General features: G+C 43.3%; 1 protein-coding gene and 1 pseudogene across 4 annotated transcripts in view; one reads left to right on the forward strand and one right to left on the reverse strand.

The window, feature by feature from the left end:
- Positions 1 to 26,393, forward strand: part of CBFA2T2 (CBFA2/RUNX1 partner transcriptional co-repressor 2) — a 162,202-nt gene that overhangs the window by 16,378 nt on the left and 119,431 nt on the right. The gene's annotated exons all lie outside the window — the stretch shown is intronic.
- Positions 6,272 to 7,003, reverse strand: LOC103248576 (large ribosomal subunit protein mL51 pseudogene; annotated as a pseudogene).

The raw sequence follows: 26,393 nt of genomic DNA on the forward strand, positions 1-26,393 counted from the left end.
TTCTGAGGAAGGAGATGGGATGCCATCCATGCCTCAGAGCCACTGAGCACTTAGCTGCAGCTGTGGACAGCAATGCTTGGCTGGCTGTGCGTTTTCTGTAGGTCTCTAAATAGTTCATGCTAATTTTGTGGATGTTGGACTCTGAGGAATGATGTGGTCGATGGGGAGAATGTCCATAAAAACTGTTAACTAGTAAGTAGCCATTTGGAGTACTAAAATCAATTTCTGATTATGTGAATGTCCCTTTTTTGTGGATTATTTTAGCTTACTTGCCAGTTGAGTTTCTTGGTGTTATACCCTGTTAGTTAAATTCAATATTTCATTTATTTAAGGGCCTGATATTTGTATTCTATTAGAAAGACAAACAGCTGATTATACTAGAAGGTGGGCTGTAATGAATTCTCATTACGGTGACTAAAATTTATTGATTTTCCTTTTTTTTTTTTTTTGAGACGGAGTCTTGCTCTGTAGCCCGGGCTGGAGTGCAGTGGCCGGATCTCAGCTCACTGCAAGCTCCGCCTCCCAGGTTTACGCCATTCTCCTGCCTCAGCCTCCTGAGTAGCTGGGACTACAGGCGCCCGCCACCTTGCCCGGCTAGTTTTTTATATTTTTAGTAGAGACGGGGTTTCACGTTGTTAGCCAGGATGGTCTCGATCTCCTGACCTCGTGATCCGCCCGTCTCGGCCTCCCAAAGTGCTGGGATTACAGGCTTGAGCCACCGCGCCTGGCAAATTTATTGATTTTCTAGGATATTCTTGATTTCAGATATTTACTTTGACAAACATTTATTGAATTCCTTGTATCAGATCCTGGGGGACATAAAGAGAGTTCTAAGGTCCTGAAGGACTATGTAGTCCAGTAAGGGAGATAGATTGATAGCTTCAGTACCAAATGCTAAGCAGTGTTAATGGCAAGTAACATCCCACCAAGGATGGGCATCTGACCTATGTGTAAGTATGCATGTGTGGCTGTGTTTCAAAAAAGGCTTCTTAGAGAAAAAGATACCTGTTTTGAGCCAATCTGTTTTTCCTAACAACTTAAAAAAATAATGGACTGGCTGTGTATTTACCTAATTTAACATTTGAAATGAACAAATAATATTTATTGAAGTTTCTCTCACCTCTGCGCCAGCCAGTCTTTTCCCTTTCCTGGAAGCAACTACCATTACCATTTTTTTCTGGACCCTTTCGATACATTCCTGTAGGCCATATAATGTCAGTACATAAAGAACTTCCTCATTTTGCATTGTATTTCATTGTATGAATGCACCATACTTTCCCCCCTATTGCTGATGGACATTTACCTTTCAATCCTTTGCTATTGCAAACAATGCTGCATAACCTTGTAGAAATTGTCTTTTCATAGATCTGTGGAATAAATTCCTAGAAGTAGAATTGCTGTGGTTAAGGGATTTGCATATTTGTGTAATTTTGGTAGATGTTGCCAGAATACCCTCTGGAGATGTATATCAGCTTTTGTACTCCTATCAGCAAAGTGTGACCCAAGTGAAGAATGGGTAGGAGATGGGTGAAGTTGAGGTTGGGTCAGGTTTATGAGTATGAGGGGGACTAAAAGTGGTTATGTATTATTGAAGCGTGAAGTGCTGGGTAAAGAGTAGCAGGAAAAGAGTAGGAAGGAGACAGGGGCCAGGTCCCTTTGCCTTGTGTTGTTTTTGTTTGTTTGATAGCCTCTCACTCTGTCGCCCAGGCTGGAGTGGCGCAATCTCAGCCCACTGCAACCTCCGCCTCCTGGGTTCAAGCGATTCTCCTGCGTCAGCCTCCCGAGTACAGGCATGCGCCACCACACCTGGCTAATTTTTGTGTTTCTGGTAGAGACGGAATTTCACCATGTTGCTCAGGCTGGTGTCGAACTCCTGGGCTCAAGTGATCCACCCACTTTGGCCTCCCAAAGTGCTGGGACTACAGGCGTGAGCCACTGCGCCCTGCCCGCCTTTGTTTTTATACTTGGATTTTTTTTTTTTTTTTTTAGCTTTTAAGTTGAGGTGCAGATTTGTTACATAGGTAAACTTGTGTCATGGAGGTTTGTTGTACAGATTATTTCCTCACCCAGGTATTAGCCTAGTTCCTGTTAGTTATTTTTCCTGATCCTCTCCCTCCTCCCACCCTCCACCTTCCCATAGGCTCCGCTCTGGTGTGTTTTGTTCCCGTCTTATATGTCTGTGTGTTCTCATCATGTAGCTTCTACTTATAAGTGAAAACATGCAGTACTTGCGTTTCTTTTCCCATGTTAGTTTGCTGAGGATAATGGCCTCCAGCTCCATCCATGTCCCTGCTGCAAAGGACGTGATCTTTTTCTTTTTTATGGCTGCATTTATAAGACAAGAGGGGTTTATTTAAACTTCTGTTATCAGAAGTAGGAAATTGGGATCCTATTAGGGCTTAACTTAATTGGTTTGACTTCAGCTTTTTAGCTTGGAGGCTGCTGAAGAGTTAATTTATTGTATGAGAGTTTGGTCGTATGTGGAGCACAAACTTACTTTTTTTTTTTAAATTAGTTTATTTATTTATTTTGAGATGGAGTCTCACTCTGTCGTCCAGGCTGGAGTGCAGTGGCACGATCTCGGCTCACTGTAAACTCTGCCTCCCGGGTTCACGCCATTCTTCTGCCTCAGCCTCCTGAGTAGCTGGGACTACAGGCACCCGCCACCATGCTTGGCTAATTTTTTGTATTTTTAGTAGAGATGGCGTTTCACCGTGTTAGCCAGGATGGTCTCGTTCTCCTGACCTCGTGATCCACCCCCCTCGGCCTCCCAAAGTGCTGGGATTACAGGTGTGAGCCACCGCGCCTGGTCACATTTTCTTAATCTAGTCTATCATTGATGGACATTTGGGTTGGTTCCAAGTCTTTGCTATTGTGAATAGTGCTGCAATAAACATACCTGTGCATATGTCTTTATAGTTGGATGATATATAATCCTTTGTGGGTATATACCCAGTAATGGAATCACTGAGTCAAATGGTATTTCTAGTTCTAGATCCTTGAGGAATCGCCACACTGTCTTCCACAAGGTTGAACTAGTTTACACTCCCACCAACAGTGTAAAAGCGTTCCTGTTTCTCCACATCCTCTCCAGCATCTGTCGTTTCCTGACTTTTTAATGATCGCTGTTCTAACTGGTGTGAGATGATATCTCATTGTGGTTTTGATTTGCATTTCTCTAATGACCAGTGATGATGAGCATTTTTTCATGTATCTGTTGGCTGCATAAATGTCTTCTTTTGAAAAGTGTCTGTTCCCATCCTTCGCCCACGTTTTGATGGGGTTGTTTGCTTTTTTCCTTATAAATTTGTTTAAGTTCTTTGTAACAGATTCTGGATATATTAGCCCTTTGTCAGATGAGTAGATTGCAGAAATTTTCTCCCATTCTGTAGGTTGCCTGTTCACTCTGATGGTAGTTTCTTTTGCTCTGCAGAAGCTCTTTAGTTTAATTAGATCCCATTTGTCAATTTTGGCTTTTGTTGCCATTGCTTTTGGTGTTTTAGTCATGAAGTCCTTGCCCATACCTATGTCCTGAATGGTATTGCCTAGGTTTTCTCCTAGGGTTTTTATGGTTTTAGGTCTAACATTTAAGTCTTTAATTCGTCTTGAATTAGTTTTTGTGTAAGGTGTAAGGAAGGGATCCAGTTTCAGCTTTCTACATGTTGCTAGCCGGTTTTCCCAGCACCATTTATTAAATAGGGAATCCTTTCCCCATTTCTTGTTTTTGTCAGTTTTGTCGAAGATCAGATGGTTGTAGATGTCTGGTGTTGTTTCTGAGGCCTCTGTTCTTTTCCATTGGCCTATATATCTGTTTTGGTACCAGTACCACACTGTTTGAACAAAACTCTTAAAAAAAAAAGAAAAAGGTTTATGTAAAGAGAAAAGTAACAGAAAAAAGACTGTCTTTTAAAAAGGATTACAGATGTGAGCCATCACGCCCGGCCATAAACTTTTTATTAAACAGACAAAATGCATAAATCATAAATGTACAACTCAGTGAATTTTCACAAAATGATCATATCTTTGTAGCTACTATGTATGCAGTTCAAGAAATAAAACATTAGGGCATGGTGGTGCATGCCTGTAGTCCCAGCTACTCAGGAGGCTGAGGTAGGAAGATCACTTGAGCCCAGGAGTTCTGAGGATGCAGTGAGCCATGATCATGCCACTGCACTCCAGTTTGGGCTATGGAGCAAGACCCTGTCTCAAGAAAAAGAAGGCTGGGCACAGTGGTTTACGCCTGTAATCCCAGCACTTTGGGAGGCCAAGGCAGGCAGATCACTTGAGGTCAGGAGTTTGAGACCAGCCAGGCCAACATGTGAAACCCTGTCTCTACTAAAAATACAAAGATTAGCTGGGCGTGGTGGCGTGCACCTGTAGTTCCAGCTACTTGGGAGACTGAGGCGGGAGAATCGCTTGAACCCAGGAGGGGGAGGTTGCAGTGAGCTGAGATCACGCCACCGCGCTCCAGCCCAGCGACAGAGCGGGACTCTGTCTCAAAAAACAAAAATTAGCTGGGCATGGTGGTGTGCACCTGTTAATCCCAGCCTCTTGGGAGGCTGAGGTAGGAGAACCCTTTGAACCTGGGAGGCAAATGTTGCAGCGAACCAAGATCGGGCCACTGCACTCCAGCCTGGGCGACAGAGTGAGACTCCCTCTCAACAAAAAAAGAAAGTAAAAGAATATATTAGCAGCAACTATTTCAGAAGCCCACCTCCTTACTTGCAAGTCACTGTCCCTCCTTCTTCCAGGGGTAACCACTATCCTAACCTCTATTACCATTCATTAGTTTTGCTTTATTCTTTTTGAACTTTATATAGAGTCATATAATGTGCATTCTTCCATATCTGGCTTCTTTTGCTCAACAGTAATGATACATGTTCTTGTGTTAGTAGTAATAGTCCATTCTCATTTCTGTCTAGAGTTTTATTACAATGATATACCACAGTTGGTCCATTCTGCTGTTGATGTATATTCTAATTGTTTCAGTTTTTGACTATTAGGAATAAAGCCGCAAGGAACATTCTTGTATGTACGTATGCATGTCTTTTTTTTTTTTTTTTTGAGACGGAGTCTCGCTGTGTTGCCCAGCATGGAGTGCAGTGGCACGATCACTGCAAGCTTTGCCTCCCGGGTTCACGCCTTTCTCTTGCCTCAGTGTCCCGAGTAGTTGGGACTACAGGTACCTGCCACCGCCCTGGCTAATTTTTTGTATTTTTAGTAGAGACAGGGTTTTACTGTGTTAGCCAGAATGGTATCTATCTCCTGACTTCGTGATCCACCCGCCTCGGCCTCCCAAAGTGCTGGGATTACAGGTGTGAGCCCCTGTGCCCGGCCATGTATGTATGTATTTTTGTTGGGTGTATGTTTAGGAGTGGGATTGGAAGGACATACAGTATAAATATGTTCAGCTTCAGTAGATGTTGCTACTGTCAAAAAGTTTTCTAGAGTTGTATCAGCCAATGCTTGCATCAGCGGCCTGTGAGAATTCCATTTATTATGCATCCTCTCCAGACTAACAACTTGTTGTTGTTAGTATTTAACCTTTTTGAAGAGCCTCTGCTTTGTGAGATAGGTATAAGGCATACAGTCGTGAAGAAAACAGTGCTGCTTTGTAGACCTTAAAATTTTTTTTTTTTTTTTTTTTTGGGACAGAGTCTCACTCTGTCTCCCAGGCTGGAGTGCAGTGGCGCGGTCTCAGCTCACTACAACCTTCACCTCTCAGGTTCAAGCGATTCTCCTGCCTCAGCCTCCCAGTTACAGCTGGGATTACAGGCACCCACCATCACGCCCAGCTAATTTTTGTATTTTTTATTAGAGATGGGATTTCACCATGTTGGCCAGGCTGGTCTCGAACTCCTGACCTTGTTATCTGCCCACCTTGGCCTCCCAAAGTGCCGGGATTACAGGTGTGAGCCACCGTGCCTGGCTAGATTAGGCGGGGCATGGTGGCGGGCGCCTGTAATCCCAGCTACTTGGGAGGGTGAGGCAGGAGAATCGCTTGAACCCAGAAGGCGGAGCTTGCAGTGAGCCAAGATCGCGCCACTGCACTACAGCCTGGGTGACACAGCAAGTCTCTGTCTCAAAAAAACAAAAAAAGTGTGCCACCGACACCAGCCTAGGTGACGGAAAACACGTGTCCTTGGCCAAATAGTGGTATCCTGCTCAATGAAGGATAATGTTATTTATGCTATAATATCTATTATTTATTCTATAGTGTTCTGCATTGAGACTATACTTTTTAATTTTTTTAATTATTTTTATTTTTATTTTATTTTTATTTTTTATTTTTTTCCAAAGAAGCCCCATTTTATTACAGAGAAAATACAAAGCCGTTTCCTCACAGGGAAGAGTACAGTTTCCCTTCTCCAGGGTGACAGATGAGCCTTTTCTGAAGTTCTCAGCTTTCTCTTCTACCGAAACCTCCCATGTCGGTTAAAGTGTTTGTAGAGATAGCGGATGCGTTTATTAAGGTTGTGCAGGTCATCAGCGAACATTCTACTTCCAACCATTTTCTTCTTTCAGATACAACGTTGCAATTCATTCCCTTTCCAACCTCGAAGCCATATGGGCCCCCTGATCAGTTCTTTGGGGTGCTTTTCAAAGTTTCCCAGGATCCCAATGTTGTCATACACTCCGAACATGGCCCTCTTCTCGTTCCAACGATCAACCACTTTGGGGGGCGGGAGAGTGAGCCTTATACCGATCAATCTCGGCACACCAAGAAAGAAGCTTCTGCACGCCAGAGGCACCCAGTTCCACAGGCGCTTGCCTGCCCCAGATAAGAGGCTCCCTGTCATTTCTCTAGTCTCCCCGCTTCAACAACACACCAAATAAGTCCAGGAGTGAGGGCCAGACGTGGCCCTCAAGATGACGACAGGAACCGTCCCCACCGACTTCACACGAGGGCAGCCATCTTGGGCCTTACCCAGGTAGCCGTTAGTTTTTTATTTTTAATCTGAGACGGAGTCTCACTCTGTCATCCAGCGAGGCTGAGGCAGGTGGGTCAGAGACCTCAACAAGTTCAAGGCCAGTCTGACAAACATGGCAAAACCCTGTCTCTACTAAAAATACAAAATTAGTCAGGCATGGTGGCATGTGCCTGTAATCCCAGCTAATTGGGAGGCTGAGGCAGGAGAATCACTTGAACTCAGGAGGCAGAGGTTGCAGTGAGCCAAGATTGCGCCATTCCACTCCATCCTGGGCCACAAGCGCGAAAATCTATCTCAAAAAAAAAAAAAGGGGAATGTCTTATCATTACTTTCCTAAAATATCTTTCAAAAATTACAGTGTGGAGAAGGCTCATGCCTGTAATGCCAGCCCTTTGGGAGGACAACACAGGAGGATAGTTTGAGACCATCCTGGGCAAAGCAGCAAGAATTCGTCTCTACAAAACATTAAAAAAAATTAGTCAGTAGCGCACCTGTATCCCAGTTACTCAGGAGGGTGAGGCAGGAAGCTAAGCCCAGGAGGTTGAGGCTGGAGTGACCTGTGATCATGTCACTGCCCTGCAGCCTGAGACAGAGCAAGACCCGGCCTCAAAAATATAAAAATAAATTCAAAAAATGAACAACAATTTAAAAACTACAGTGTGAGACGGGCATGGTGGCTCACACCTGTAGTCCCAGCACTTTGGGAGTCCAAGGCAGGCAGATCACCTGAGGTCAGGAGTTGGAGACCAGCCTGGCCAACGTGGTGAAACCCCATCTCTACTAAAAATACAAAAATTAGCTGGGTGTGTGGTGGTGCATGCCTGTAATTCCAGCTACTCAGGAGACTGAGGCAGGAGAATCCCTTGAACCTAGCAGGCGGAGGTTGCAGTGAGCTGAGAGCGCGCCACTGCACTCCAGCCTGAGCAACAGAGTGAGACTCCATCTCAAAATATAAAAATAAAAAACTGGCCAGTCGCGGTGGCTCACTCTTGTAATCCTAGCACTTTGGGAGGCCGAGGCAGGTGGATCACCTGAGGTAGGGTGTTCGAGACCAGCCTGGCCAACCTGGGGACACCCCGTCTCTACTAAAAATACAAGTATCAGCCGGGCATGGTTGCGGGCGCCTGTAATCCCAGCTACTTGGGAGGCTGAGTAACGAGAATTGCTTGATCCTGGGAGGCAGACGTTGTAGTGAGCTGAGATTGTGCCACTGCACTCCAACCTGGGCGACAAGAGCGAGACTCCATCTCAAAAAAATAAATAAATAAATAAATAAATAAATAAATAAATAAATAAATAAATAAATAAAAAATAAAAAACTATAGCTGGGCATGGTGGCTCACACCTGTAATCCCAGCACTTTGGGAGGCGGAGGTGGGTGGATCACAAGGTTAGGGGTTCGAGACCAGCCTGACCAACATGGTGAAACCCCGTCTCTACTAAAAATACAAAAATTAGCTGGGCATGATAGTGCATGCCTGTAATCCCAGCTACTCAGGAGGCTGGGGCAGGAGAATTGCTTGAACCCAGAAGGCGGAGGTTGCAATGAACTGAGACTGCGCCACTGCACTCCTGCCTGAGTGATAGAGTGAGACTCCATCTCAAAATATAAAAATAAAAAACTATAGCCAGGCGCAGTGGCTCACGCCTGTAATCCCAGACTTCAGGAGGCCGAGGTGGGTAGATCACGAGGTCCAGAGTTCGAGACCAGCCTGACCAACATGGGGAAACCGTGTGCTGGGATTACAGGCGTGAACTACCGCGCCTTGCCAAGACATTCTTTAAAAATGCCTAGCAAATACAGTAAAAAGTAAAAATTCTCTTTCACCTCATCACTGAAAGTTTGTGTATATTTTCACGCTTTTTGGTATACCTTTATACACATCTATAATACTTAAATGCAGTGTTTTTCTAAATGGCATGATACTGTACATAATACTTTGCAGTTTTTATAATTTCCAGTCAGATGGGAAGGCCACAAAACTATTCTAGAAGATCTTTGCTTTAAACAGTAGTAAAGACATTTATCTCTTCTTTTGTTTTAAGTGCCTTGGAACAGATTTTATGAACAACAGCAACATTCAATATTGATTTGCTCAGTGTAAGTAGTGAGATGCCTTTAGTAGTGAGATCACACCTTTCAGAGAACTTTCTACATGCTCTGTAAAAAAAAAAAGCAGATATGCGATTGACTGACTGCTTCATGATTTTGCCAGGCACCATTCAAATCCTTTTCCCTTTCTCAGAAAGTGCAGTCATCCATTTTGGAGCAGTTAGTTCTTGCAGATCTACCAGTTACCTGTGGTTATAGGAGATGGTGTTTCTCTCTCTGACAGTGGAAAAAGGAGTTAATGAACCTGCGAAGTTCAGTTCTGTAACTAGACAGAGCTGTGCTGGAAATGAAAATAAGTTCTTTCTGTTATTTATGATGTACAGGAAGAAAAGCTTCAGGTAGATCAAGCTCTCCAGGCCTAAATCCATAGAAGCCTTGCCAATTTTCAGCTCATTATTGCCATCAAGGTATTTTGTTGATTATTTCCACTATTGTAAACTAATTCATAGGACAGATTTTTACATTTTGCGTTTTTTTCTTTTTTTTTTGAGACAGTTTTGCTCTGTTGCCCAGGCTGGAGTGCAGTGGCACGATCTTGGCTCACTGCAACCTCTGCCTCCTGGTTTCAAGCAATTCTCCTGCCTCAGCCTCCTGAGTAGCTGGGACTACAGGTGTGTGCCACCATACCCGGCTAATTTTTTGTATTTCTAGTACAGATGGGGTTTCACTGTGTGGGCCAGGTTGGTCTCAAACTCCTGACCTTGTGATCCACCTGCCTCAGCCTCCTAAAGTGCTAGGATTACAGGAGTGAGCCACCATGCCCGGCTTACATTTTGCTTTTATTTTTTTTGAGACAGAGTCTCGCTTTGTCACGCAGACTAGAGTGCAGTAGTGCAATCTCAGCTCACTGCAACCTTTGCCTCCCAGGTTCAAGCAATTCTCCTGCCTCAACCTCCCAAGTAGTTGGGACTACAGGCGCATGCCACCATGCCTGGCTAATTTTTTTGTATTTTTAGTAGAGACAGGGTTTCACTGTATTAGCCAGGATGGTCTCAATCTCCTGACCTCGTGATCCGCCTGCCTTGTCCTCCCAAAGTGCTGGGATTACAGGCGTGAGCCACCGCACCCCGCCTGCATTTTGATTTTAATGTCTTACTGTTAATGATCATGCACCAAATTCCCATGCTGTTAGTATTTTTCTCAGAATGACAAAGGAATTGAAATGCCATTGTGGAACAAAATTAAACATTGTCAAACAAAATTAAACACTGCTCTAAGCCAGTCTACGGACTAGGTAGATAAGTTGGGAGATAATGAAGTAGGCTCTTGTTGGAGACAGAGCAGACCAAACCAAACAGAAAATGAATTTGTCAGGCCAGGCACATCACTGCACTTTGGTAGGCCGAGGCGGGCGGATCTCCTGAGGTCAGGAGTTTGAGACCAGGCTGAATGAACATGGAGAAACTCTCTCTCTACTAAAAATATATATTAAAAAAACCTCGTGATCTCTTAACCTTGTGATCTGCCCGCCTCAGCCTCCCAAAGTACTGGGATAACAGGCGTGAGTCACTGCGCCTGGCCCGTGTCTCAGTTTTCAAGTAATGAAGGTGAATTCAACTGGTAAATGTAGCTTTATATTAAATAATGATTAAGGAAAGAAAAAATAACATTTGGCCCTCTGTTTCTGTGGGGTTTGCATCCATGAATTCAGCCAACTATGGATTGAAACTATTCAGGAAAAAATATATATAGATTGTGGCTGGGCACCATGGTTCATGCTTGTAATCCCAGAGCTTTGGGAGGCGAAGGTGGGCAGATCACCTGAGGTCGGGAGTTCAAGACCAGCCCGGCCTACAAGGTGAAACCCCATTTCTACTAAAAATGCAAAAATTAACCCAGTGTGATGGCATGCACCTGTAATTCCAGCTATTCAGGAGGCTAAGGTGGGAGAGTCGCTTGAGCCTGGGAGGTGGAGGTTGCAATGAGTCGAGATTGCTCAACTGCACTCCAATCTGGGCGACAGAGCAGCGAGACTCTGTCTCAGAAAATAAATGATTTAAATAAACAATATTAGAGGTATGGGCAAGTTATATGCAAATATTATACCATTTTATGTAAGAGACTTGAGCATTGGCAGATTTTGGTATCCACACGGATTTCTTGCACCAACCCACGGTGGATACTCAGGGACAACTGTGTATACGGTATACACCTTGGTGTGTATTCTAATCATCTGGTAAGCTTGTGAAATGTAGGTTCACCCCCTGGATATTTAAATCCTGGAAAGTCTGGGGTAGGGTCCAGGAGTCTTCATTTTCAGCAGCAGGGTTCCTAAATAATTCTCTTAGAGGTAACCTGAAGACTTCTTTGAGGAGCATTGGTGTCTCAGAGGGTGTCTAAACCTGACAAATACCATCTAAATCTAGTTGGCTGAGCCGGGCGCGGTGGCACACACCTGTAATCCGAGCACTTTGGGAGGCTGTGGTAAGCGGATCACCTGAGGTCGGGAGTTTGAGACCAGCCTGACCAACATGGAAGAAACCCCATCTCTGCTAAAAATAAAAAAGCCGGGCATGGTGGCTCGTCCCTGTAATCCTAGCTACTTGGGAGGCTGAGGCAGGAGAATCGCTTGAACATGGGAGGCAGAGGTTGTGGTGAGCCGAGATCACGCCGTTGCACTTCAGCCTGGGCAACAAGAGCAAAACTCTGTCTCAAAAATAAATAAATAAATAAAATTCTAGTTGGCTGAAGAGTTATGGCAAGGAAAAACTATTTTGATATAGCACAGTTTGTGATAAAAGTGATAAACGGAGATAACTGAGAAAGTATTAAGGAAAGAGATTAGTTAACACTCACTGAGGTAGGGAGGAGAGGCAGATGTCTGATTTTATGTTAAACTTGAGGAATATATCTTTCATTTGATTGCCTTTTGTTTTAGATACCTCATAATGCTATATTGTCTTGGTAACCAAGCTCTCATATCTGTATATTTACTGCAGTCCTGGGGCATCTCTAATTTCCAACATATCATACTACTTTTTTGATAAGCCATTGAACTGTCCTGAATTGGCCAGGTTTGGTGGTTCACACCTGTAATCCCAGCACTTTGGGAGGCCAAGACAGGTGAATCACTGGAGGTCAGGAGTTCGAAACCAGCCTGGCCAACATAGTGAAACCTGGTCTCTACTAAAAATACAAAAATTAGCTGGGTGTGGTGGCACACACTTGTATTCCAAGCTACTTGGGAGGCTGAGCCAGAAGAAGTGCTTGGACCTGGGAGGCAGAATTTGCAGTGAGCTGAGATCATGCCACTGCACTCCAGCCTTGGCGACAGAGCAAGACTCCGTCTCAAAAACAAAAAAAGAGAAATATCCTAAGTAACTTTTCAACATTCAAACTAACTTCTGGACTATGGCATAAAATCATTTATTTATTTATTTATTTATTTATTTTTTTGAGACGGAGTCTTGCTCTGTATCCTGGGCTGGACTGCAGTGGCCGGATCTCAGCTCACTGCAAGCTCCGCCTCCCGGGTTTACGCCATTCTCCTGCCTCAGCCTCCCGTGTAGCTGGGACTACAGGCGCCCGCCACCTCGCCCGGCTAGTTTTTTGTATTTTTAGTAGAGACGGGGTTTCACCGTGTTAGCCAGGATGGTCTCGATCTCCTGACCTCGTGATCCGCCCGTCTCGGCCTCCCAAAGTGCTGGGATTACAGGCTTGAGCCACCGCGCCCGGCCTAAAATCATTTATTACCTCATGAGTGTTTTTGTTTATTTGTTCAGGAAATAATCACTGTTTTTACTTTACACACACACACAATTTTCACCTGCCATCACACACACACAATTTTCACCTGCCATCCCAGGTAGTTTACCAATATTGATTAGTCTTTCTTAATGGGGGGACACTTCTCCGAGGATTTAAGTATAGGTTAAGTCGATTTAAGGCTCTAGGGGGACAAGAAAACATTTCTCTTTTTTTTTTTTTTTTTTTTTTTTTTGAGACGGAGTCTCGCTCTGTCGCCCAGGCTGGAGTGCAGTGGCCGGATCCCAGCTCACTGCAAGCTCCGCCTCCCGGGTTCATGCCATTCTCCTGCCTCAGCCTCCCGAGTAGCTGGGACTACAGGTGCCCGCCACCTCGCCCGGCTAGTTTTTTTTTTTTGTAGTTTTAGTAGAGACGGGGTTTCACCGTGTTAGCCAGGATGGTCTCGATCTTCTGACCTCGTGATCTGCCTGTCTCGGCCTCCCAAAGTGCTGGGATTACAGGCTTGAGCCACCGCGCCCGGCCAAGAAAACATTTCTCAATTATAAAGTATACAACTAGGAAGAAATTCTTATTTTTCATATTCTGTTTATTTAGCATTATCCATTCATTTAGCATATTTACTGGTATTGACACTACCATGCTTATGAAGCTGTGATGGCTAGGGAGTAATGAGCTTGTTTTGCTAGTGTTATCTTCTATAAATGTTCTAAATTAAGTAGTTGGGGAAGTGGTTAATAAGAACCAAATTTGTAATCTAGGATTGTTACACTCTAATCAATTCTTTTTAAATTTTTTCCTGACATTTATCTTGATATAATAATAACTCTCTGACATTATTATCGTAACTTAAAATTGTTGTATTTGTGTTTTGGGGATAAAAGGCATATTTTAGCATCCTATAGTTTAAAATGGTGTTGGTTTTAATCTGGGTGATAAGATGGAAATGCTGACCTGGGCTTGCCTGATCTACAGCTAACATTGTTCTAATAATCTGGGTGATAAGATGGAAATGCTGACCTGGGCTTGTCTGATCTACAGCTAACATTGTTCTAATAAACTGCATGGAGTCCAGGTGTTTTACTTTAACTGCAGCTGTACCATCTGTGGGAGCAGGTGGACAGATACTGTGTCATCAGGAAAACACAGCTGGTGAGACTAAGGAGAAGAGCTAATTGATTGCTTTTCCAGCTCACTCCAGTCATATATACCTAAGGATAGCATTTACCTTGGCACAGGTGTTGCCTTTGGTCTGGATAATAACAGCAAAATTGAACAAAAACAAGATGTAAATTTGGGCTGCCTGTGTGTGTGTGTGTGTTTCTTGGTTGGCATTGGGAAAGATAATTTAAGGGTTTTTTTTTTTTTTTTAAGTTTAGTTTTTATTTTTGTTTTTAGTTACTTGAAGATATTTCCAGCTCATTAAATTCTCTGAGTTCCTTGTAAGGTTACTTATAAATAGTCATATATATATATAGTTTCATGTTATGGCAGGGAAGATCTGGGAAGTAAGCAAAAAGAGCCTTCAGTTAGGCAACATAGAACAAAATAGAGGTCACAGGTTCCATGCACTGAAGAATACTGAAGAATGGAATGGAAATAGAGACTCCAGAGTCATAGACTCTTGGAAGGAAGACTAGAGTGCATTCATGCCCTTCATCCTTAATTACTTCACAGGTGAGAAAACCAAGAGCTACAGAAAATAAGTTATTCCTCAGTACCAGGGCCTGGTTCCTTTGAGAATTGGGTTAAAATTTAAAATAACCTTCTCAAAAATTCTTTTTTTTTTTTTTTTTTTTGAGATGGAGTCTCACTCTGTCACCCAGGCTGGAGTGCAGTGGCCCGATCTCAGCTCACTGCAAGCTCCGCCTCCCGGGTTCACGCCATTCTCCCGCCTCAGCCTCCGAGTAGCTGGGACTACAGGCGCCCGCCACCATGCCCGGCTAGTTTTTTGTATTTTTAGTAGAGACGGGGTTTCACCATGTTAGCCAGGATGGTCTCGATCTCCTGACCTCGTGATCCACCCACCTCAGCCTCCCAAAGTGCTGGGATTACAGGCTTGAGCCACCGCGCCCGGCTCAAAAATTCTTTCAGAAATGAGTAGTGAAAGCCTGTGGATCAAATTCAGTGATAGTTAACAGAGAAACAGTAGCATAGATTAGTAGGCCAATTTAATGTAGGGAGCAACCACTAGTGTACATGATCTCAGCTCATCTGGTACTACCAAGTAAAAATGAACCTAGGCCAGCCACAGTGGCTCATGCCTGTACTCTCAGTGCTTTGGGAGGCCAAGGCGGGAGGATTGTTTGAAGCCAGGAATTCGAGACCATCCTGGTCAACATAGCAAGACCCTGTTTGTTAAAAAAAAAATTAAAAAAATAAAAATTTAGCCGGGCTTGGTGATCTGTGCCTGTAGTCCCAACCTACTTGGGAGGCTGAGGCGGGAGGATCATTTGAACCCAGGAGTTCAAGGCTGCAATGAGCCATGATTGCACCACTGCACTGCAGCCTAGGCAACTGAGTGAGACCCTGTCTCACAAAACTAATAAGTAAATAAATAAAGCAGAACCTGTATTACAGTGTTATTTTAGAAACAATTATACCATTAGGATGCGTGAAGAGAGCTAGTAGTTTTGCCTATCATACTTAAGGTTAACCTCTTCAGCTTAAGAGATATATGAGAGCAGCTTTTGAGAGGATTTAAAAGATCCCTAAAAAAAGAAAATCCAATGGAAAGGTTCAAAAACTTGTGTCTGATGAAGAGAAAACATAGAGGTTTGATAAGCCTTTAAGGATTGTTTTGTAGAAGTTGGCTAGTTGTATACTTCTCCCTTTAGAACCGGACAGGAAGGGGCAAATTTACCTTAGCCATGGGGAATATAGGTATGCATTGTAGATTCTGGGTATGAGCAGCAGCAGTGCCACCTGGGAGCTTGTTAAAAATGCAGAATCTAGGCTCTGGCCCAGACCTACTGAATTTGCATTTTAGTAAGATTTCCCAGGTGATTTGTATGAACATTAAAATTTGAGTCATATTGGGGTAAATCATAGGCCTTATTTTTTATTTTTTTATTTTTTATATTTTGAGATAGTCTTGCTGTGTTGCCCAGGCTAGAGTGCAGTGGTATGATCTCAGCTCACTGCAGCCTCTGCTTCCTGGGTTCAAGCAATTCTCCTGCCTCAGCCTCCCATATATGTTTACAGCCTTACTCAATTAGATTTTAATTTCTTTTTTTTTTTTTTTTCTTTCTTTTTTTTTTTGAGACGGAGTCTCGCTCTGTCGCCCAGGCTGGAGTGCAGTGGCGCAATCTCGGCTCACTGCAAGCTCCGCCTCCCGGGTTCACGCCATTCTCCTGCCTCAGCCTCCCAAGTAGCTGGGACTACAGGCGCCTGCCACCGCGCCCGGCTAATTTTTTCTATTTTTTGTAGAGACGGGGTTTCACCATGGTCTCGATCTCCTGACCTTGTGATCCGCCCGCCTCGGCCTCCCAAAGTGCTGGGATTACAGGCGTGAGCCACCGCGCCCGGCCAGATTTTAATTTCAAAGTCTATCTTAATTAAATAATAATTAAGATCATTCTTATTTTTCAAAAGCATTTAAAAAAATGGGGTTCTTATTTAGATGAGAGAGGTTTTACTCCATAGGGATCACAGTCTAGTGAGGACGTAGCCAATAAGCAAACAAATGTGTACTAAAACCCCAGGTGGGGATAAATACTTTTAAGAAAAATAAGCTAAGATTGGAGAGTCTTTTCAGTTTAAGAGCTAGTTTATTCCCTATGTGTTGTGTTTTTTGTTTTGTTTTCTTTTTTTCCCAGAGACGGAATTTCACTCTTGTCGCCCAGGCTGGAGTGCAGTGTGGCACGATCTCGGCTCACTGCAACCTCTGCCTCCCGGGTTCAAGCAATTCTCCTGCCTCAGCCTCCAGAGTAGCTGCTATTATTGGCATGCGCTACCACGCCTGGCTAATTTTGTATTTTTAGTAGAAACAGGGTTTCTCCATGTTGGTCAGACTTGTCTTGAACTCCTGACCTGAGGTAATCCGCCCGCCTTAGCCTCCCAAAGTGCTGGGATTACAGGCATGAGCCACCACGCCCGGCCAGTGTGTTTTTTTTGTTTTGTTTGGTTTTGGTTTTGTTTTTTTTAGTTTTTAATAGTTATCACTTGTAGGTAGGTTTTAGAGCAGACTTCAGTTGTTGTTTTTTTTTCCTCTTTTTTTGTTTTCTCATGTTTTTAGACTTCAATTTTCAGGATAAAAATATGTACAGGTTTTAAAATTATTATTTATGTACAGGTTTTAAAATTATTATTATTAAAAGAATTACCTGTAACTCAGTGCCTGGCACGTAGTTGACATTTAACTAGGAGTGTTTCATAATAAATCTTAAGTAAGAGCTTAAGAAAATCAACACTGATTGTTACCTGTCACAAGTCACGTGGGCTGAGATTTCTGGCTAGGCAGGAAAGAAAGAACTAAAACTCCAATCTTTTGTTCTCTTTTTCATATTATTATGATTTTTTGATTCTGTGGATTCCAGAATCAGAGTTTGAACAGAGAAGTGGTTCCCATACTTTGTTGCATACCAGATGGGTATGGTTTTGGAATAATGAAGGGGCTTTCAGACTGTGGGTTCTTGAGTGATTTGTAACATGTCTCCTTCTTTGTAGTTGTTTTTCTTGGAACTTGCCTAGATGGGCATGCCATGAACTTGCTAAGGTTGTTCTCATTTTCAAATAAAATAATTTTGTTGCAATTTATTTTTAGGATTTAAAAAAAAATCCAGATGTTCACTTACATACATAAGAAGACAAACCAGGATCAATCTTAATAGGAGAAAGGTATACATGTAGAGGGGAGTTAACTTTGTGCTTGCTATGAAATGAGCTGGTTTAGTTGCACTCAGGTAATAATATGGTAAGGTATATATTTTTGGTTAATATGAAAAGAAAATGTGGTATATGTATGACTGCTGTATATGTCAGAAAATGTGACAAATTGTTTCTTTTTTTTTTTTTTTTTTGAGATGGAGCCTCACTCTGTCGCCCAGGCTGGAGTACAGTGGCACAATGTTGGCTCACTACAACCCTTGCCTCCTGGGTTCAAGCAATTCTCCTCCCTTAGCAGGAGAGTAACTGGGCTTACAGGTGTGTGGCACCATGCCTGGCTAATTTTTGTATTTTTTAGTAGAGAAGGGATTTCACCATGTTGTCCAGGCTGGTCTTGAACTCCTGACCTCAAGTGATCCACCTGCCTTGGCCTCTCAGAGTGCTGGGATTACAGGCATGAGCCACCTCATCTGGCCACTTTTTTTGTAAATGACTTTGTTGAGATATAATTCATATACCCTACTTTTTTTTTTTTTTTTTTTTAAAGAGATAGAGTTTCACTCTTGTTGCCCAGGCTGGAGTGCAATGGCTCAATCTCGGCTCACCACCACCTCCGCCTCCTGGATTCAAGTGATTCTCCTGCCTCAGCCTCCTGAGTAGCTGGGATTACTAGGCATGTGCCACCACACCTGGCTAATTTTGTATATTTTGTAGAGATGGGGTTTCTCCATGTTGGTCAGGCTGGTCTCGAACTCCTGACCTGAGGTGATCCACCTGCCTTGGCCTCCCAAAGTGCTGGGGTTACAGGTGTGATCCACTGCACCCGGCCTTACCCTGCTTCTTTAGGGTATACAATTTAATAGTTTTTAGTATGTTGACAAGGTTTTATAACCATCACTGCACATGGTGCAGTGAATATTTATATCACTCTGAAAAGAAACCCCATACCCATTAACAATTACTGTCTGTTTTTCCTTTTCCCAGTCCTTAATCTCCTAAAGTCTTACTTTGTCACCCAGACTGGAGCACAGTGGTATGGTCACAGCTCATTGCAGCTTTGACCACCTGGGCTCAAGCAGTTCTCCCACCACAGCCTCCCAAGTAGCTGGAACCACTGGCACATGCCCACCGTGCCTGTGGCCAGTTTTTAAATTATTTGTAGAGACGAAGTCTCACTTTGTTGCCCAGGCTGGACTCAAACTCGTGAGCTCAAGTGATCCTCCTGCCTTGGTCTCCCAAAGTGTTGGGATTACAGGCGTGAGCCACTGCGCCTGGCCACGTAGTCTTACTTTCTGTCTATGGATTTGGCTTTGTGTTTTTTATTGGTGATTTTTATTGGTGATTGACCTCCAAGTATAATGCTGAAGTGCTGTCTCCTGTTTCCAAGAGCTAGAAAGCTGTGCTGTACTTTAGAGGAAAATATATTAAATAAGCTTTGTTCAAGCTGTTTGACATATTAATGAATCCTCCCGCCTTGGCCTCCCAAAGTGCTGGGATTACAGGCGTGAGTGCCTGGCCTTACATATATTTTAAATAAGGTGTTACACTATGTAATTCATCTGTGTAACCCAAAAGCACTGTATCCCTAAGGCTATTGAAATTTAAAATAAGTAAATAAATAAGGTGTCTTTCTTCAGAAACACATAGAAAAGAAGGTATGTACAGATAATGTGTTGACAAAAATGTGACTAGAGGCTCATAGAAACCTAACCGTGTGTTTTCCTCTAGGAGCAAAGGTTCAGGATTTGCCAGTTCAACGTTTGTGGCAATAAAAAGAATCTACTATAACACATTTTGTTTAATCATTCATGAGTTGCTGGATTTGTGACCTGTTTTCACTTTTTGGCTATTATAAATAAAGCTGCTATAAATATTTGTTTACTGGTTTTTATGTGGACATGTGTTTTCATTTCTCTTGGGTATATACCCGGGAGTGGAATTGGCTAGGTCAAATGGTAATTCTATGTTTAACCTTTTGAGTAATGGCTAGGCTGTTTTTCAAAGTGACCACACCATTTTACATTCTCACCAGCATTGTATAAGGGTTCCAGTTTTCCCACACCCTCTGCCAATCCTTTTTATTTTTTTTTTGAGACAAGGTCTCGCTTTGTCACCCAGACTGGAGTGCAGGGGTGGGATTTCAGCTCACTGCAGCTTTCACCTCTTGGGCTCAAGTGATCTTACCACCTCAGCTTCCTGCATAACTGGGACTACAGGCGCATACCACCACACCCAGCTAATGCTTTTGGTTTTTAGTAGAGGCTGCTCTCGAGCCTCCCAAAATGCTGAGATTATAGCCATGCTGGCTTTGTCTTTTTCATTATTGCCATCTAGTAAGTGTGAAGTGGTATCTCGTGGTGGTTTTGGTTTGCATTTCCCTAATGGCTAATGATGTTGAACATTTTTCATGTGCTTATTGGCCATTTGTATATCTTTGGAGAAATGTCTGTTCAAATTACTTGCCCTAGAGATAGCTTTTATTTTATTTTATTTTATTTTATTTATTTATTTTTTGAGATGGAGTTTTGCTCTTGTTGCCCAGGCTGGAGTGCAATGGCTCGATCTCGGCTCACTGCAACCTCTGCCTCCTGGATTCAAGCGATTCTCCAGCCTCAGCCTCCTGAATACCTGGGATTACAGGCATGGGCCACCATGCCCGGCTAATTTTGTATTTTTAGTAGAGACAAGGTTTCTCCATGTTGGTTAGGCTGGTCTTGAACTCCCGACCTCAGGTGATCCGCCCCCCTCAGCCTCCCAAATTGCTGGGATTACAGGCTTGAGCTAGCACGCCTGGCCGGAGATAGCTTTTAAAGACACCAAAACATCTGTTTGATTAATACATTTATTTTACAGCAAAACTGAAAGTTTGTTGAACACCCAAATTCAGTATGATAAGTTAGCTTTTTATAGGATACTGACAGGTTATTGTGGGTATTCCAACCTTGTTCAGCAAGGCTAAATTTTCAAAAAGAAAATTTAGATTTATTACAATAAGGGAAGTATATATCTTAAGCTATATTTCCATGTGCTCTATGAAGAGAGGAAGTTAGCAGTTGGTGTGATTGGAAGCCTCAGAAAGTTCTCTTACTTCTATCTCTTCCTCACCTGGCTTGCATTGCAATATTTAGGGTAAGAGTCACAGACATACTCGGGTGCATTTGAATGATGGTCTAAGCAGATCTCTACACCTGTCATTATCTGGGTTTGTGATCATTCCAGTGTTTCCTAAGTTTATACGCTGAATTGGCAGTAAGTGACTTTTGTTCCAATCCTCAGCTGCATTACAAATACAAGACAAGACTATGTTGAAATAGCCACCTGTAAGTATGTTTAAAGTTTTGTAAACCCAGAAGCCTTTTAAAAAAGCATTGTTCTTCTTAATCTCTTAATTACAGTTTTTAAAAATCACATATCACTTAATTTTGTGTGTGTATTTTTTTTTGTTTGTTTGTTTTTTGAGATGGAGTCTCACTCTGTCACCCAGGCTGGAGTGCAGTGGTGTGGTTCCGGCTCACTCCAACCTCCATCTCCCAGATTCAAGTGATTCTCCTGCCTCAACCTCCTTAGTAGCTGAGATTACAGGGCTGTGCCACCAGGCCCGACTGATTTTTTTTTTTTTTGAGATGGAGTCTTGTTCTGTTGCCCAGGTTGGAGTGCAGTGGTGTGATCTTGGCTCACTGCAACCACTGCTTTCCAGATTCAAGCGACTCTCTTGCCTCAGCCCCACAAGTAGCTGGTGTCACAGATGCGTGCCACCACGTCCAACTGATTTTTGTGTTTTTAGTAGAGACGGGGTTTCATCGTGTTGGCCAGGCTAGTCTCAAACTCCTGACCTCAGATGACCTGCCTGTCTCAGGCTCCCAAAATGCTGGGATTGCAGGAGTGAGCCACCTCTCCTGGCCCTAAGTGTTTTTTCGTTTTGTTTTTATATTTTAGTAGAGACAGGGTTTTGCCTTGTTAACCAGTTTAGTCTCAAATGCCTGACCTCAGGTGATTTGCCTGTCTCGGCCTCCCAAAACGCTGGGATTAGAGGTGTCAGCCTCCTCTCCCATCCTGATTTGTATATATTTTATGTTGTTTTATTTTCTCTTTTTTCTTTGCTGTATTATTATTATTATTTTGAGATGGGGTCTTGCTATGTTGTCAAGGCTGGTCTCCAACTTCTGGGCTCAAGCAGTCTTCCCACCTCAGTCAGCTGAACAGTTGGGATTGCAGGCTTATGCCACTATATCTGGCTGAAGTGTTGGTTTTTCTTTTCTTTTTGTAGAGACAGGGCCTCACTCTGTTGTCCAGGCTGGTCTCAAACTCCTGGGTTCAAGCAGTCCTCCCACCTCAGCCTCCCCAGTAACTGGGAGTATAGGCTCTCGCCTCTATACCTGGCTTAAGGGTTTGTTTTCTGATTCTTCAGAGTTTATTTCTCTCAGATCTGGAGACTGTGATATGTATAAGACAAGTTTCCCATGTCTTAAGAAACTTGATAGCTAGTAAGAGAGGTAAGGCCTGTGAACTCAGGTAACTAATCCAGACAGAAAGACAGATGAAGATGAGGACATATGAGTAAAATAAGAAAGTGATCAGTAAAGGTTGCATGTGGAAAATGTTGTCTGAATCATTCCTTGAAGAATTGCCTTCAATGTGGTATGGAGAAGAGCAGATCATGACCGAAATCCAGACCTTTTGACTGGCTTGATTATGTGGTAGGCTATTTTTCTCTCTTTTTTGAATCAGAGGATCCCAGATGAGGGCTTTATTATCAGCCTTTGACTCAAGTCTCATTTATATTCCTGTTCCCAGCCCTTGCATATGGAATCAGGGATATAACTTAAGTGCCCTTTTAAGCTGCTCTGTACCTTTTTGCTAGTTATGTATATATAAAAAACTATGTTAACCTGCCTTAAAATGTCCACTCTGTGTGTGTGTGTGTGTGTGTGTGTGTGTGTGTGTGTGTTGTGTAGAGATGGGGTCTCACCATGTTGTCCAGGCTGGTCTTGAACTCCTGGGCTCAAGCAAAGTGTTGGGATTACAGGTGTAAGCCACTGCGCCAGGCCTAAAATGTCAACTCTTGGTTGAGAATGAAGGCTAATTTGCCCAAGAACCAACTTAATCCATCTGTTCCAGCCAGTACCAAGTTCTGGGCTCATGGTGCCACCAATTGGCTGGTGTGAGGAAGTGTTTAACCTTTTTCTTTTCCTTTTGGGAGTTTGCACTACCCATGGACTAGTTATTTTTACCTTATGACATTGTCTCGCACATTCGTGTTCTCCTTTGGTAACCTTCCATCAAGCCTCTTTCAACCCTGGTTTAATTAGTGCAGGAGCTCTTTCCATCTCTTTTCTTTACTTTGTTCTCTTTGTAAGTTACAAAAAAGACAAGCCAGGCAGGGTGGCTCACGCCTACAATCCCTGCACTTTTGGGGGCTGAGGCAGGTGAATCTCTTGAGCCCAGGAGTTTGAGACCAGCCTAGGCAACACAGCGAAACCTCGTTGTCTTTACAACAAATACAAAACGTTAGCTGGGCATGGTGACATGCCACACCTCGGGAGGCTGAGATGGGAGGATTGCTTGAGACCCTGTCTTTAAAAAACAAAACAAAACAAAACAAAACTAGGCATAAGATTACTTCTAGTGTCTTGTATCAAGAAAGAAGAAAGCAGTAATATATATATATATATATTTTTATGAGATGGAGTTTTGCTCTTGTTGCACAGGCTGGAGTGCAATGGTGCAATCTAGGCTCACTACAACCTTCCTCTCCTGGGTTCAAGGAATTCTCCTGCCTCAGCCTCCCAAGTAGCTGGGATTATAGGTGTGCGCCATCACGCCTGGATAATTTTCTGTATTTTTAGTGGAGACGGTGTTTCACCATGTTGGCCAGGCTGGTCTCAAAAGTCCTGACCTAAGATGATCCACCCGCCTCGGCCTTCCAAAGTGCTGGGATTACAGGCTTTAGCCACCTCGTCCGGCCTATTTTACCTTATTTTTTATAGAGATCGGGTCTCCCTATGTTGTCCAGGCTAGTCTCGAACTTTTGGAATCAGGTGATCCTCCTGCCATGGCCTCTGAAAGTGCTGGGATTATAGGCATGAGCTATCACACCCAGCCTCTTTGTTTCTCTTTTGTATCTTGTTCAGTCTCTGAATCTCCTTAAGGCTAGCTTCACCTCTGGTGGCAAAATGACTAAAAGCTACATGTCCTTATACCTCACTGTCATAAGGAGAGCATGAGAGGCAATGCTTGGCATTCCATGTAGGAGTCCAGCCAAATAGCCTGATTGAACCAGCTTTTAGATCTCATGCCCATTATTTTTTTTGAAACAGAGTCTCACTTTGTTGCCCAGGCTGGAGTGCAGTGGCACAATCTCGGCTCACTGCAACCTCTGCCTCCTGGGTTCATGTGATTCTCCTGCTTCAGCCCCCCAGGTAGCTGGGATTACAGCCATGCGCAACCACGCTGGCTAATTTTTGTATTTTATGTCAAGACGGGGTTTCACCATGTTGACCAGGCTGGTCTCGAACTCCTGACCTTAAGTGATCCGCCCGCCTCCGCCTCCCAGAGTGCCGGGATTACAGGCGTGAGCCACTGCTTCCGGCCACATGCCCATTCTTGACCTACTTGTGGGAAGCACTGTAAAAACGCATGAAGTGCAGTGGGTGTTCCATGAAAATAAAGATGGCGCCGGGCGCGGTGGCTCACACCTGTAATCCCAGCACTTTGGGAGGCCGAGGCGGGCGGATCATTTGAGGTCAGGAGTTGGAGATCAGCTTCACCTACATAGTGAAACCCCATCTTTACTAAAATACAAAAATTAGCCGGGTGTGGAGGCGGGTGCCTGTAATCCCAGCTCCTGTAATCCAGGTTGAGGCAGGAGAATCGCTTGAATTTAGGAGGCGGAGGTTACAGTGAGCCGAGATCGCGCAATTGCACTCCAGCCTGGGTGACAGAGCAAGACTCCGTCTCTAAATAAACAAACAAATAAATAAATAAGGCTTCTAGTTGCAGTAGCAGGGAAGAATTGAGAGCAAGGGTTTAAGGACTAAATGCAGGGTGCAGTACACTGTCAGTGTCAGCGTGCAGTGCTCAGGAAATATTTGTTGAAGGGGAAGAGTATGCTTTTTGAGTCCAAGGTGGAAACATGAAGGAAACTATAAGCAGACTGATCTAGACCACAGTTTCAGGTATAGAGGGGAGCGTTAACTAAAGTTCAGAGCGGGGAAAACACAGGGTGCTTACAAAATGGCAAATGCTGTCATTTAGGCCGGAATCTGACTCACATACTGTTAACTGTATATCCTCCTCATATGTGTTTAGGATTTTGAAATGCATTTTTGTTGGATTATTGCCCCACTGGATAAAACAGTTCAGATCTGTTGCAGTTTCACATTTGAAACTACTTTCATTCTGGAGTCCTTATTCTTGGACCTTCCTAATAATTTCTGTGGTCACACTGGGCCTGATCTCTTCCTGTGCTAAACGAAAGCACACAATCACAAAACTGTGTAGACATAAATGAGAGGCATATGGGAGTGGTGTAAAAGGAACTCAGAGTCTTAATATGCCTGGGTGGGCGAGCTAAACTAATAGCTCCCAGCAGTTTTTCTGAATCAGACATTGTGGAGCCAGGAGTCTAGCATTTGGAATTCCACTGCCTGTGCAAAGGGTCTGTCTTTTATCCTCCAAACCACCATTTGTTAACTGGCTAATGACCCAGTGGACCTGTTGACAACAAAGGAGGGAAAGCTGGCAAAGATCAAGTTAAAAGGAAAAAGAAAAGTTCAAAGGTAGGAAAGTAAGAAAAAAAAGGGTTTAATCGTATCTTCACCTACTCTTTATTTTTTAACAATTTATTGTGGTGAATTTTGAACATACACAAAGTAGATGGAATAATGTAGTGATCTCCCATGAACCTATCACCCCAGCCCCAATAAGCTGCAGTTACCAGACTTAATGAAGGGAAACCAGAACTCTGAGGCTTAGGTTTGGTTTCCAGACCTCTCTAGGCCTTGTCACTTTTGGCCTTATCCCATCAAACACCTCTTTTCCCTATTTTTAGCACCTAGTGTGCACAGAACACTGCGTTTAGGCTTGTGATGAGTATGACAGTACTTAACCTGTAATAGATTAAGGAAATAACTGTTATTGTTCAAGTATGGTTTTGAGAGCAGAAAAGTGTAATTCTGTCAAAGGTGCACAGTGAAGAGGGGACCTAGGAAGGCATTATTGAGAAGTTGACGTTTGAGTTTACAGCAGAAACGTTGGGCAAGGGTTAGGGAATGATCTCTGAGATGGCAGCATACCCGATCTACTAGCTCTTTTTCACCAGGCTATTCAGAGTTTGACATTTATGTTACATTTATAAAAAGGTATATTTTAAGTGTAGTTTTTCTTTTTGCTTTAAGCAACTGAGACATGTAAGTCAATTTCAGATATTTTCTGCTAAACCGTGTATCTCTTTGAATGTTCACTATCAAGGTGAATTATACAAGGTGTGTTAGATCCTTTTAACGTTTCAGAGCAACCTAAACTAAGTTTGAATGTCTCGTTTAACACTGTGAGAGGATGTATCTTGTCTGCATCTTGTGTTTCAGTTGTATTTATCGGTGAAATATGTCAGGGGAATATTCTGACTTGCAGTTTAAAAAGCTAACAGGCCTAGGGGAATGCTCCACAAAACAGTATATTTTGTATATGGCATGGTGTTATAGATTAATTAGCTGTTGTGCTGCCTGGCACCATCTTCTGCCTTGTGCTGTCTTGTGCTGTTTCTCAAGGAGTGATTCCTCTTTGTGTTTTAGAACGATGTTTCTCACTGCCTACAGATG

This window comes from Chlorocebus sabaeus, chromosome 2, assembly GCF_047675955.1.
Source record: "Chlorocebus sabaeus isolate Y175 chromosome 2, mChlSab1.0.hap1, whole genome shotgun sequence".
Taxonomy (NCBI): Eukaryota; Metazoa; Chordata; class Mammalia; order Primates; family Cercopithecidae; genus Chlorocebus; species Chlorocebus sabaeus.